At 42.3% G+C, this 14,330-nt stretch overlaps 1 pseudogene; it reads right to left on the reverse strand.

Moving 5' to 3' along the window:
• LOC128506992 (B-cell receptor CD22-like) overlaps window positions 1–13,811 on the reverse strand; it is a 128,132-nt pseudogene extending 114,321 nt beyond the window's left edge.
• Between the last annotated feature and the right edge of the window lie 519 nt (window positions 13,812–14,330).

Below are 14,330 nucleotides of genomic sequence, written 5' to 3' on the forward strand. Positions count from 1 at the left end.
TTACATCCCTGAGGGGAAACATCTCCACCCATTTGGTGAAATAATCTACCACCACCAGAAGATAGTCATGTTGCCTTTTACTTTGGGGAAAAGGACCCATGATGTCCAATCCCACGGTGTGTCCTGGCTCGTGAACCTCCGTGCTCTGTAAGAGCCCACTAGGTCTAGTGTTTTCCATTTTATACTGTTGACACACGCTGCAAGTTCTCACATAGTGCCAGACGTCTTTCCGTACCGTGGGCCACCATGCCACATCTAGTAACCTCAGCAGAGTTTTTAGTTGCCCCAGGTGTCCTCCCAAGGGATTGTCATGATAGTAGTGTAGAAAGTTTGTTATTAAGGACTGGGGGACCACTAGTTGGAATTTTTCTCTGTGTCTTACTGGTACCCGGCGATATAACGCCCCTTGGTGATGTTCGAAAGAGACCCTCTGATCTCGAGTGCTTCGTCGCTGGTCTTTCGAGAGCAGCTTCGTGATGGTGGGGAGTTATCTCGCACAGGTCGTTTGGTAAGTCGGATGAACATTTAGAGGTTGTGATGGCGAGACATGGAGCGGTGCCCACTTTTAACGGCGGGGGCGCCCGGGATAGCGCATCCGGTCCCAGATTTAAGCAGCCTTTTCTATGATGTACTGTAAAAACGAACTGTTGTAGGCGTAACATCCATCGGGTGAGACGAGAGCTGGTTTTCGGGCAGTTGAAGGCCCATGACAGGGCGGCATGGTCGGTAAAGACTTTGAAAGCGCGACCTTCTAAATAGTGCCTCCATTTTTCTACAGCCCAGACCACGGCCAAACACTCCTTTTCTGACGTGGAGTAATTCTGCTCAGCTCCTCTCAACATTCGTGAGGCGTAAGCTACTGCTCGTTCTCCTTCTGCTGAAGTTTGGGTGAGGATGGCTCCCAGGCCCACTTCGCTGGCGTCGGTGTGCAATTGGAATGGCAGATTTAGGTTCGGTTGTATTAGTACTGGTGGGTTTTGAAGTGCGTGTTTGATGACATCCATGCTGTTCTGGCATTCTTCGGTCCACTCCCATTTTACTCCCTTCCTTTTTAAATTATTCAATGGAGCTGTTATGTCTGCAAAGTGGGGAATGAACTTGTGATACCAGCCGGCGAGACCCAGAAAACGTTGAAGAGATTTTAAGTCTTGAGCAGGAGGATATTCTGCCACCGCCTTTGTTTTCTCCGGGTCTAACTGCACACCTTCTTCAGAGATGACATGACCAAGGAACTTCAGCCGCCTTTTGAAGAAATGACACTTCTTCATGTTGAGGGAGAGATTGGCTTGGGTGAGTCTGAAAAATACTGCGTTGAGATGCATTCTATGTTGTTCTAGTGATTGTGAATAGATAATGATGTCATCGATATAGACAAAGCAATATTTTCCTCTTAGATCCGCCAAGACTTTCTCCATCAGCCGTTGGAACGTTGCAGCTGCATTTCTGAGTCCGTATGGCATGGACCGGAATTGAAACAGACCTTTGGTAGTGATGAAGGCGGTCTTCTCACAGCTGTCTCTCTCCATCTCCACCTGCCAGTAACCGGATTGCAGATCCAATGTTGAGAACCAGGAGGCGCCATCCAGTGATTCAATGATGTTGTGTATCAATGGCATCGGATATGCATCAGGTTTGGTCTTGCTGTTCAACTTTCTAAAGTCCACACAGAAACGGTAAGTCCCATCGGGTTTTGGTACTAAAACAACGGGCGAGGACCATGACGAACATGAAGGTTCGATGATGTTGTCCTTCAGCATCTGGTCGACTTGATCTTCTATAATTTTTTTCTTTAAGGGTGATACTCTGTATGCTCTGGACCTAAACGGGGTGTCGTCAGATAAAGTGATTCTGTGTCTCTCTAATGCTGTTTTGCCTAAGACGTTGGAGATGGTGCGGGGCCAAGCGGCCATTAGTTTCAGCAGCTTCTCTTCATTGTCGGTGTCCCAGATGTCACACCTTTTGTGTTTTCCTCCGCGCATAGGAGATCATCAGGAGTCACAGGTAAGGCGAGATAAAGATTGGCTGTCGCCGGGAGATGAGTGTGTCTCCTTTGAGCTGACGTAGATGGCGTAGAGTGGGGTTTGGACGTTATGAAGGGATGGTATGAGACTCCCTTCTCTGTTTTCAGCCCGTACTCTCCGCGTGCGATGTCCAAGGTGGCTCCAGTGGCTTTTAAGAAGTCCAGCCCCACGATCAGAGGCAAGGCCAAGTGAGAGTTGCTCATGATGTAAGTGTCCAGCTCCCATTCGATAGTGTGCCCGATGTAACGTAGCCTTCTCTGGGTTTGCGCCTGGTGTGTTTTCCCATCAGCCATAACAAACTTCTGAGGAGAAGGAACATCACACCTGACTTCCTGTTCGCAGAGCTGCCTCCATAGATGTTCCCTCATCAGCATGTAGGAGCTTCCTGTATCGACCTCTGCATTCACCTTCCTTCCTTGCACTGTTACTGGAACCAGGAGAAGCGAAGGAGTTGCCAGAGGTTGAGCAATGGAGAGTCCCGCTGCGTGCTTTGAAGGAACTTGCTCACCTGCCTTCTTATGACTCTTTTCCTTGTTGTGCTGACAGTCCACTTTCTGCCAGTAGTCTTTGGAGCTCTTGCAGTCTTTTTCTACCTGAGATCCTATCTTCACCAGCTGTTCCACGGTGTTCACTGTTCCTCTCAGACATCCTGCCACTCTTGGGTTGATGTTATTCAGGATTCGCCCCACTAGTTCTTCCTCGGAGATATCAGGCTTCCACTTCATACAGAGGGCGCGGTAGTCATAGGCGAAGTCTCTAAGGCGTTGACTAGGCTGCTGTACCAGAGACCTTAAGTTTTCTTCAACTTCCGTGAGGTAGTCATCAGGTAAGAAAGCCGCCATAAATGCCTGTTTAAAAGACTTCCAGTCCTTCACCTTGCCTTTCTCTGCCTTCTACCAGCTCAGAGCAGGTCCTTGTAGCACCATGCTGAGGGTTCCTAGCAGTTCTGGGCTGGGCAGTGGTCTGATCTCCAGATAGTTTTCACACTGTTCAGTGAAGTTAAGAACATCGGCCATAAAAGGAAGAAGAAGAGGGTGAAACTGAGGAGGTAAGCAGAAGAGTGTGGTTGAACACAAGGAGGAATGTCAAATGTTTCATGACTGCTTATGTGCTTTACCTTTGCCGTAGATGCTGTGATTGCCGTGCTGGGAGAATGTAGAACATGAGATTGGGAAGATGCAGGCAGGGGTGTAGGCCTTTAATCTTTGGATGGTGGGCGTACTCGTGAGCCGTAGTTTTTTCATCTGGTTTTCCCAGATTACGTCACGTCGCAGAAAACAGTCAGTGACAGCTCTTTCCAGTTTTTCTAGGGCCTCTTGGCAGTAGCGCTCCAGCTAGCGTCCACTGCGTCCCGAAAACTGGTTTCTCTGTTCAGACTGCTGTTTACGGATTGTCTAAAATCCTGCTCCAACGTGTTCACTTTGTCTGTAAGCGCCCCCATATCCTCTTTGCATTGATTTAGTTCCGTTTGCAATGTATGCACAACATTAATATCAGACACAACATCATCATCATCATCATCATTATTATGTCTGTCAGATATATATAGTGAACTAATCAATGATGTTATTTCAGCTGTAGGGTTACGGCGTGTAACAAATGCATCATCTACATCCTCCAGCACATTATTAGCTACAGCAAGGTCGGCCTGCACGGCACCACTAGCATTAGCGTTAGCATTAATGATGTTAGCGTCCATTTTGTTCTGCCACGACACACAAAACCGGAAAATACCCGAAAATACAGATTCCCTGTACGGGCCACCACTATGTAACGCTTGGATTTAATTAAACCACTAGTTACTTTGCTACGGGGTCGAGAATCAAAATACGGGTTTGTAAACAACACTTCCGGTATTGCGCAATCAAGACAGGACAAGTAAAGACGCGACACAATAACTATGTATAAATCAAACCAAAGTGTATTAAACAAAACAAACCAACAAACAAACAAACAAGGTGCACCAAAACCAATATATACAAATTATATGCAAATATAAACAATGTGTAGGATGTAAGCGGGTGTGGGAGTGCGTGTATGATTGTCCAGAGTCAATGTTATTGCAGTGTGTGAAATGATGCACGGGAGAGATTGGCTCGGCCTCACCGGTATTGATGACAAATCCGGGAGCTCGAGCGACGGAACAAGAGGTGAATTGTTAGTGTCTATGAGGAATAATCCAACCAGGGAAAAGTACTCCTTTAGAACCATCCAACAAACTCTCTCTCAGAAAAAACAGCGCGCTGGGTAAATCTCTCCGTCCCGGGCCGCTTGCCGGTTCCGGCTTTATACCGGCACACGTGACCCAACGCCGCTTCCGGGTTCTCTTGCGCTGCAATCGCGCATGCTCGCAAAGCTTACCCTGTGACCAACACTGTCTATGGGGACAAGTAAAACCAGATCGGGCAAATTTCCGTGCACAGGTGCATTAGCTCCTTAATCCATTTCCTGTTTGTTAAAATGCCCCTTTATGTGGTTGCGCTACACAGTACATGAAACTGTCACATTTAAAAGAAAGAATTTATATACGTTATACAGTAAAAAGTAATTGCTGAATCTACTATTAAACAATCTTGTAAATTTTAATGATTTTAGAAAATTTATTTAACCTGCTTAGACTGTGTAGTGTGAATTTTAGGTGGATGCAGTGGTTAAAGAAGAGCAAAATTAATACATAGTGACATCTATGATCCCGCTCTGATTAAATGTAGGAAATACTGTAGTACTTCAGGGTGTTAAGTGTGTTGTACTAAAGGCATGTTTAAACTGGTGCAAAAGTATCTATCTATCTATCTATCTATCTATCTATCTATCTATCTATCTATCTATCTATCTATCTATCTAGTCGTGGCCAAAAGTTTTGAGAATTACATAAATATTGGAAATTGGAAAAGTTGATGTTTTTATAATAGCAATTTGCATATACTTCAGACTGTTATGAAGAGTGATCAGATGACTTGCATAGTCCGTCTTTGCCATGAAAATTACCTTAATCCCAAAAAAGTCTTTCCAATGCATTTCATTCCTGTCATTAAAGGACCTGTTGAGATCCTTTCAGTAATAGTCTTGTTAACTCAGGTGAGAATGTTGATGAGCACTAAGCTGGAGATTATGATGTCAGGCTGATTGGGTTAAAATGGCAGACTTGAAATGTTGGAGGGTGATGCTTGAAATCATTGTTCTTCTATTGTTAACCATGGCTACGAAGATTGCACCTAAATCAACAATTTATAGGATCATCAAAAACTTCAAGGAAAGAGGTTCAATTCTTATTAAGAAGGCTTCAGGGCGTCTAAGAAAGTCCATCAAGCGCCAGGATCATCTCCTAAAGAGGATTCAGCTGCGGGATCGGAGTGCCACCAGTGCAGAGCTTGCTCAGGAATGGCAGCAGGCAGGTGTGAGCGCATCTGCACGCACATTGAGGTGAAGACTTTTGGAAGATGGCCTGGTGTCAAGTAGGGCAGCAAAGAAGCCACTTCTCTCCTAAAAAAACATCAGGGACAGATTGATCTTCTGCAGAAAGTATGGTGAATGGACTGCTGAGGACTGGGGCAAAATCATATTCTTTGATGAAGCCACTTTCCGATTGTTTGGGGCATCTGGAAAAAGGCTTGTCCGGAGAAGAAAAGGTGAGTGATACCATCAGTCCTCTGTCATGCCATTAGTAAAGCATCCTGAGACCATTTATGTGTGGGGTTGCTTCTCTCTCATCCAAGGGAGTGGGCTAACTCACAATCTTGCCCAAAAACACAGCCATAAAAAGAGAATGGTACCAAAACACCCTCCAACAGCAACTTCTTTCAACAATCCAACAACAGTTTGGTGAAGAACAATGCATTTTCCAGCACGATGGAGCACCGGCAAAAGTGATAACTAAGTGGCTCAGAGACTAAAACATTGAAATTTTGGGTTCATGGCCTGGAAACTCCCCAGATCTTAATCCCATTGAGAACTTATGGTCAATCATCAAGAGGCGGGCGGACAAACAAAAACCCACTAATTCTGACAAACTCCAAGAAGTGATTATGAAAGAATGGGTTGCTATCAATCAGGATTTGGCCCAGAAGTTGATTGAGAGCATGCCAAGTCGAATTCCAGAGGTCCTGAAAAAGAAGGGCCAACACGGCAAAAAACGTATGAAGTGCTTGTAATTATATTTCAGTACATGAAAGAAACAACTGAAACAAAGATCTAAAAGCAGTTTAACAGCAAACTTTGTCATTCTCAAAACTTTTGCACTACATAACTACAAGTCGTGGGATCCCTTTTCCGAAAACATGCGTTTTTAAAGGCCAGATCTGTAGCAATGTATATATTTTTTTGGATTAAAATAAAAACACCCATTCATAGTCATGTTTATGTTTATGTTAACATGACAAATTATTTATTAATGTATAAGACACATAAAAAGCATCCCACAGTGATATGAGCTTAAAAGACTGTAAGTTGCAGATGTTTCTGGAGTGAAAGAGCGATTCAGTTTCTCCACTTCAGTGAGGAGCTCTCTCTATTTATCAGCTGTTTCAGAACTTAAGTCCTCAATTTCTGTAAGAAAAAACACACAGTAACATCAGACAGACAATATTATTTATGTTTAACAACAATAAAATACCAATTTGAGTTAATTGCTCCATACAAGAGCTCATGGGATGTCTTATGTAAAATCAGAGACAAGAAGTGAGGACACACTGCTTTGAGAACAGACAAAAAGTACCTGGAACACTCCTTACACAAGTTAGTGAAATAATGAGCCTGTCTGCATGCATACACAAATTTATAGGGTGTAAGGTACTTTTTTGAATGCCATCACAGCAGTGCTCGATAGCTAATGAGGCTGCCTAGCAATAGGCAAGTCCTGCTGTTCATTGTGATTTGCTCGATTGCTCCATCCACCAAACTGCTCAGATAAAGTGTGGTTAATACAGATACTGAAAATCTGCTGTAAAAGGAGAGATTTATTCGTTTAACACCTTATGTATAATAAGCTTTCTATCGGGTTTCTCAGTGTAGTCAGCCGCAACTGTGCAGCAATATTTGAACTTTTTTGCTCAGTCTACCACCACTGAAGCCAGGGCTGATAAAAGCAATCAGACCACTGAAGAACGGCCAAATGCCAGAATAAGACCAAGTGACCGCTGAAATGCTGAAAGCTGGAGGTGAAACAAGCTGTCCTTGTGCCAATCCAGAAGAATGGTAATAGCCGGGACTGTTACAATTTTAATATTGGAAAATAATGTATTCTAATCACTTAGAATTCTAATCGTATTTTATGCTGGCAGTGTAGATATGTTAAGGTTGAAGAGAACAGAAGAGATAACTTTCAGTCAGATCATAATCATCAAATATATTACAAAGAAAATCATATTTTTGTATAAACACTTACTGTAAGTGTGTGATACACATCATCAGATGTCCGGCCTGTGGGGTCGAGAGCTGCGTACGTGTCGTCTTTAGCACTCGCCCCAGCGTTCTGCAGAGAGGAGGGGTAGAGAACATAAGGATACTCTGCTGAAGATCCTTACTGTAAGAGTTTATTATGAATAAAGCACACACCTGATGGACATTTATGCAATAATGTAAATCATTTTCTTTGCATGCTTTACATAAACTAATTTTTAAAATGTGTAGTCATATATATGATGATTTGGAGATCACTCAATCCTTTGTTCAACTGTTGGTGAGAGCTTGGGATGGTGGTTTCTGAGTTGTGTTCCAAGGAGAAGTTGGCTATGAACCAATTTGTTTGTATCTCCGTGAACCGAAAACCCACTATATATCCTTTTGTTCCAGTTCTATTACCCTTAAGAAACCCATCCAATACTTTCTTCCTTACTTAGTCCTCTAAAATGCTTTTCAGAAAAAAAAAAAATTTCAGTAGAGCCATCACCTCTTCTCTTTCTTGCTTGTATTTCCTTCATTAATTTACTATTGTACATGATTTATTGTAACTTTCTTATTACATTGCTTACACGGGACATTTGGTCATTTCCCTATAACATGGAGTGTGTTTTGACGTTTACTGTGACCTATTCAGATCCTGCTAATTATCACTTGCTCGTTCTGTTTTATTCCCCTTCTCCTCACGAAGTCTACCAAGTTTTGGATTGAATATAGATGTCTCTCTTTAATGACATTGTCTCACTGTTGTCGCTATTGATGTTTTGTGCTTTTTCACCCTGTGCTTCTCCCCTCTGACTTTAATAACTTTAATGCTTACATGACATTTACTGATGTTCTGTGTGTTCATGACACCAAGAGATAATCACTTAACCAGGTACAGGTGTGCAATGAAGAAGAGCTCAGAAAGGTGAGAAAAAAATGCTAAGAAAAAGGGAGTTAGGACCTGGAAGTGCTGTGTTGATTTGGTTGGTTTGTAACAGATGCGGTATTGATGGGAGGAGACATTAAAACTCAATTATAGTTATACTATATGTATGGTTAGGTTTTCTGTTTCTGTTTGTCTTCTTACTGTTTTGAATGCTCAAAATACCAAAATATGGACAGATGCTTTAAAAAATGTACATTTTGCAACATATATACATTAAAAATATTTGACCTTGATGTGACCTTGGCCCTATTTGGATATATTCTAAACTGCAAGTTAGTGTATTTCCACATTATATTTTTTTAAAATATTTACAGTGAACTTAAATGGAAGTATATAATTATTGAGTAGGAGAAGCACAAAACTGTAATCACAATCAAATTACTGGTCTAATTACTGCTTATTTCAGATATAAACCACTTAGGCTCATGTTTACAGTAAATTAATAACCATTGAGGCAGAAACAGTAACTCATCACCTTGTTGTTTACTATTTTGCTATAATAGAAACACAATTAAGTGTTTAAATGACAGAACAAATACACATCTCAACACTAATCTCTACATTATGTACCTGTTGATCTTGTGTTGTACCAGTTCTTTTCTTTTTCCTGGAAGAGAAAATGACATTTCAGTATTAAATAAAATATAATAAATCTATTAATCCTGTTATAGTAAGTGTCCTTGGGGCAACACGTTTATTTGTGTAAAATAATTATATGAAAACAGTTTTAAACCAGGAGCACTCTCTATCGCGTGTACACCTGAACTCACGCATCACGTGCTGAACGCTTACACTCTACTAGCGTCCACGCTTAATTCTCAGCCTAGTGTACTAATTAGGGTGCCTCTGCTAGTAGCTGATTGTAACAAGAACATCAGAGTAGAGTATTACCAGTCAATATCACAGTAGTTTCCAATTTAAAATAAAATAATAGGAGGCAATATTTTACTCTCGTTGTAGCCTTTGTTTAAACGTGCACTCTGTTGTATGCTGTCTTTTGTTGTCTCTTTGTGTATAGAGATTGATAGTTTTGGGATGACTTAAAAATGTATATCCGTCATACCTGAGCTAGACAGCTAATTAAATTGCTTAGTTAGCTAGCTGGTTCTGGTAAAGTTACTTTATGTTGTTGCATGTATGTAGCACCTGGTCCTGGAGAACCGTTGTTTCATTTCACTCTGTACTGAACTGTATGTGGTTGAAATGACAATAAAAGCCTACTTGACTTGACTACTTGACATAACCTTTTAGGGCCACATGAGCACTAAACCTATACAATATGGCTATAAGTATGTGCGCCCCTGATAATCACACTCATACTGTATGTGGTTCTTCCCCAAACTCTAACCACAAACTCAGTAGAACACAATTCTATAGAATGTCTCTCTACTCTGTAGCAATACAGTTTCCAAAACCTGTTCAATGTTCCATGTGAGATCCACAAAGCCAACTTCATGAAGACATGGTGTGTTAAGTACTGTATAGGGTTGAGTACATTAGTTATTAATATTATTATTAACCTTATTCTAATTTCATATTTTTTACCTTATAAAGCAGAAGGTGATGATGAGACAAACACACACAAACACAAAGACTCCAACACCTGCGTACACACCTACACTCTGAGACTCTGTGGATGATGATGTGACAATGAATCAGTGTTAAATGTTTATCAGTGTGATTCTGATTGATAGATTTACATCATCACTCTCACCATGTAAAGTGACGGACACTGCAGCTGATCTCTCAGAGCCGTGTTTATTCTGAGCCTCGCAGTAGTACTGTCCACTCTGTAGAGCTCTGTAACTCTGTCCAGATCCTACAGCTGAGGATTCATTCACCTTAAACCAGGTGTAGATCTCCACAGGTGGGTTAGCATCACTGCTGCAGGTCAGAGTCACTGAACTGCTCTCCACTATCTCACCAGAGGGACTGATGGACACCAAGACGTTTGTTGGTGAATCTAAATTAAAATGAATGAAGGAATTAAAAAATAAATAAATAAATAGTTAAACTGTTATAAGATCCACAAAAACATAATGTACAAAGATACTAAAGATATAAACTTATAACTTGTATTTATTAATAACCTGTGTGTGTGTGTGTGTGTGTGTGTGGTTGTGTGTGTGTGTGTACATACAAGTAAAATATCTTTGACATTTTCTTACTTTTACAATATATAAGAGTAAAGTAAATAAATCTCACATCTGACTCTGAGTGTGTGAGCAGGAGAGGGGAGATGTTCATATCCTCTTACAGCACAGCTATAACTGCCTGCATCCTCACTGCTGACCGACTGCAGGTGGACTTCATTGCTCTTGATGGTGTTTGTGGTTAAATCACGGCTGTTTTTGTACCAGATGAATGTTGGATCAGTCAGATTGCAGGTGGTTTTACAGGTCAGAACGGCTGATTGTCCCTCTGTCACTTCTGCAGGAGCGAACACCTGAAGATCTTAAACACAGAGAGACACATTACACCAGGAAAACTGTACTGAGGCCAGTAAAGTGTTTTTTTTTATTATTATTGATTTATTGTTTTTTTCCAATGTTAACAACCATCTTATATTTAAAAGCATAATCATTTATTGCCCCCAGTGTCATGATTTCTAAATCGGCGTCTGTGTTTGGGTGGCATAATTGCAGGAGGCGAGCTGGCGGTTTGATCAAGGTTTTATTAAAGCAACACATAAAATAACACCGACATAAATCATATGAACAACAACTACAACAAAAGACGCCTGACTGCGCTCCAGTCAGGCTATTTATAATAAACTTAATTAGCTTACCTCGGTTCAGGTGAATTCCTACGTCACCTGACCGAGGTGCAGTCTGGAACACGAAGTCCAACTTAAACAAAAACTACAACATAACAAAACAAACCCAGGCGCTTTGGCGCCCTCTAGGGGTTAACCATTACAGTACCCCCCCCCCCCTAAAAAACCGGAGGACCCGGACTCCCTCCCCAGCGGTCCCAGTCTGGACTTCCAACACTGAGGCGGTCGATCCCCTCTCGCGAGCAGGACCACGTAATCCACGCTCGCATGCGAGGCTGAGGAGCTGGAGCAACGTTCGGCGGCGGCTGAGGAGCTGGAGCGACGCTCGGCGGTGGCTGAGGAGCTGCAGCGACGCTCGGCGGCGGCTGAGGAGCTGCAGCGACGCTCGGCGGCGGCGGCGGAGCTGCAGCGACGTGCGCTGAGCTGGGCGGTGGCGGCGGAGCTGGAGCGACGCTCGCTGAGCTGGGCGGCGGAGCTGGAGCGACGCTCGCTGAGCTGGGCGGCGGCAGCGTCCTCGTCGCCGTGCTGCCGCGGCGCGTAGACCTCCGTGTCGACCACAGGCGGGAGTCGGAGGAGGAGCGCGTCGTCCAGATTAGAGAGAGGGAGAATATCCGGAGCTACAGCGTGGTTCTCTCGAACCTGGACGAGCAGCATTTGGAGCTGCGCCACATGCTCCCGCAGGTCGGAAATGCGCTCTCTGTTTTGCTGCGCCAAAAACGTGTAGTCATCCACCGTTAGATCCTCGCCACCGTCCTGCCAGGCCTCCTCGGCCCGTGCCTCTTGGATGGTGCTTGGGACCATGTATCTCCCCGCTGCCTCACCTTTAAACAGCGTCCGCCGAATGGCGAGTCTGCAGCCTTCCCAGCTGTGCCGCGCTCTTGTCTCTCGCTGCTCCTCGCTGTCTTCCAGCCAGTCCACCGGTTCGATGAGTTTGCAGCCTTCCCAGCTCTGCAAGAGCTTTCTCTCACCTTGCTCCTTGCTGTCCTCCAGCCATTCCGCCAGCTCGGGCGAGATGGTAATAGCGCCCCCCCAAAAAACATCTGGGGGAGCGACCTCCGCTATGCAACTTTTACGGTCTAGCTTTCTGTCATGATTTCTAAATCGGCGTCTGTGTTTGGGTGGCATAATTGCAGGAGGCGAGCTGGCGGTTTGATCAAGGTTTTATTAAAGCAACACATAAAATAACACCGACATAAATCATATGAACAACAACTACAACAAAAGCTAGACGCCTGACTGCACTCCAGTCAGGCTATTTATAATAAACTTAATTAGCTTACCTCGGTTCAGGTGAATTCCTACGTCACCTGACCGAGGTGCAGTCTGGAACACGAAGTCCAACTTAAACAAAAACTACAACATAACAAAACAAACCCAGGCGCTTTGGCGCCCTCTAGGGGTTAACCATTACACCCAGCACCTTATTTTTCTAAGAAAGAAAGAAAAAAAACTTTCCTTGACCATCCTGTATCTAAAGCGTACTGAGCCCCTAAAGGGACATGGGTTTAAAAAAATAATAATAAAAAAATAAACTATTGGAGGAAAAATTCCACCAATAGTAGATAGTAGATATTCTGAGTAGCTGAGTTTTACTTTCAGCTTGGCCTCAAATATAAAGATATTCAGTATGTACTCGGAGTTTGCCGCCCGGAAATACAGAGTCACATGGTCTCGATTTCTTTTCCTCATCTTTTCTTTTTGTGTCCTGTTTTTTTTTTCTCTCGTGTCTCATATCCCGGGTTTTTTTTTTTTTTTGCCCACTATTTTTTTTTTTTTCTTTAACGAATTTTCCTCAATGTCCCTTTAGGGGCTTTGTAAAAGAGAGATTATGGCCTAAGTGATGTATGTAGGAAATACGAAGATTTTATTTACCTGTAACAGTGAGAGTTACTCAAGGTATACCCAGCCATCTTACTGGAGCTACATTTGTTACGATTCTGAAGCAGTATTCATGTTCATCTGTTTTCTTCACGTCACTCAGTCTGAAAGAGGAGTGTTTCTGTTTATCTCCTAAATACTCCACTCTGCCTGAGTAACCTGGTTTAATACGCAGATCAGTCTCCTGTTGACCCTCAACTGGGTTTATGAACCAAAATGTCTTTGTCACATTAAGACGTGTTGGGTGTGTGTACGAGTCTTTTAGTAACACTGTAGATCCTTTTAAAGCACAGAGATTGTTCTGACTGTATGTCACACTCCATTTATTCCCAAGAGCTCCTGAAACATGACACATGAAAGAGGTTATTAGAGGTCATTATCCTGAGCCCCATAAAACACTGAGTTAGTTTACAGCTTCACTTCTCTCCTCTGAAATTCCATGTTGGAAGAAGAAACATAATTCTTTACCACCGGGGGGAAAAAATGGACATACAAATGCTCTCTGAATTCAGGGCTCATAAATTAATTTTTTTTTTTTTTTTTACAGAATCCATTATTTAGTCTGCATTCACATTAGTTTATTTATAAATCCAGTCCCACTGATTCTAAGTACAGCATGTGGCCTGAAGTTCAGTTTTTTTTTGCTGGAGATTAAGTTATTGAAGTCTGTTATTTGTTATTCTTGTCTGTCAGGTTATTGTTATTATTTATAAGTATGAAAATGTGTGAGATTGTAAATGTGAGATTTACCTGAGATCATGAACAGAAACACCAGATAAAGTGGAGAAAGCATTGTGAGAGACACCATTGCTGGAGAATTTCTGTTAAAAAAGAAAAAGCATCCAGTTAGTAGTCAGGACAAGAACAACATAAGATCTACTAATCTGGAAAAAAATATATCCAGTGTTCACAAAACCAATAAACAAATTGAACTTAATTTCATTTTTACTTTTGACCTTCTGACTTTTTTTTATATAAAATCTATGTAAAAGTTGGAGCTGTTTGACTTCGGGACAGAGACAGATTTACAAACAGCAGCTGAAACTGATCTGGATTCACTTTTGTTCCGGCTATAGCAGTTGTTGCTACTGCGCAAGAACCCAAATGTTTAACATGACTTTTCCTGCTTGATTAGTCACAATTATTGGTAATGAATAAAGAACAAAATATGGAAATGTTTATAGTGAGCAACTGAAGAATGTGAGGACAGATTTCTTAGCAGAAAATTAGAAAAGAATCACATACTGTATATTCTGAGCAAATATCTTTTAAAAATTGGTCCATTTTATGATCTAACATTGTATGAAGAGGTGGAAGGTGAGAAGTG

Source organism: Clarias gariepinus, chromosome 18 (assembly GCF_024256425.1).
Source record: "Clarias gariepinus isolate MV-2021 ecotype Netherlands chromosome 18, CGAR_prim_01v2, whole genome shotgun sequence".
Lineage (NCBI taxonomy): Eukaryota > Metazoa > Chordata > Actinopteri > Siluriformes > Clariidae > Clarias > Clarias gariepinus.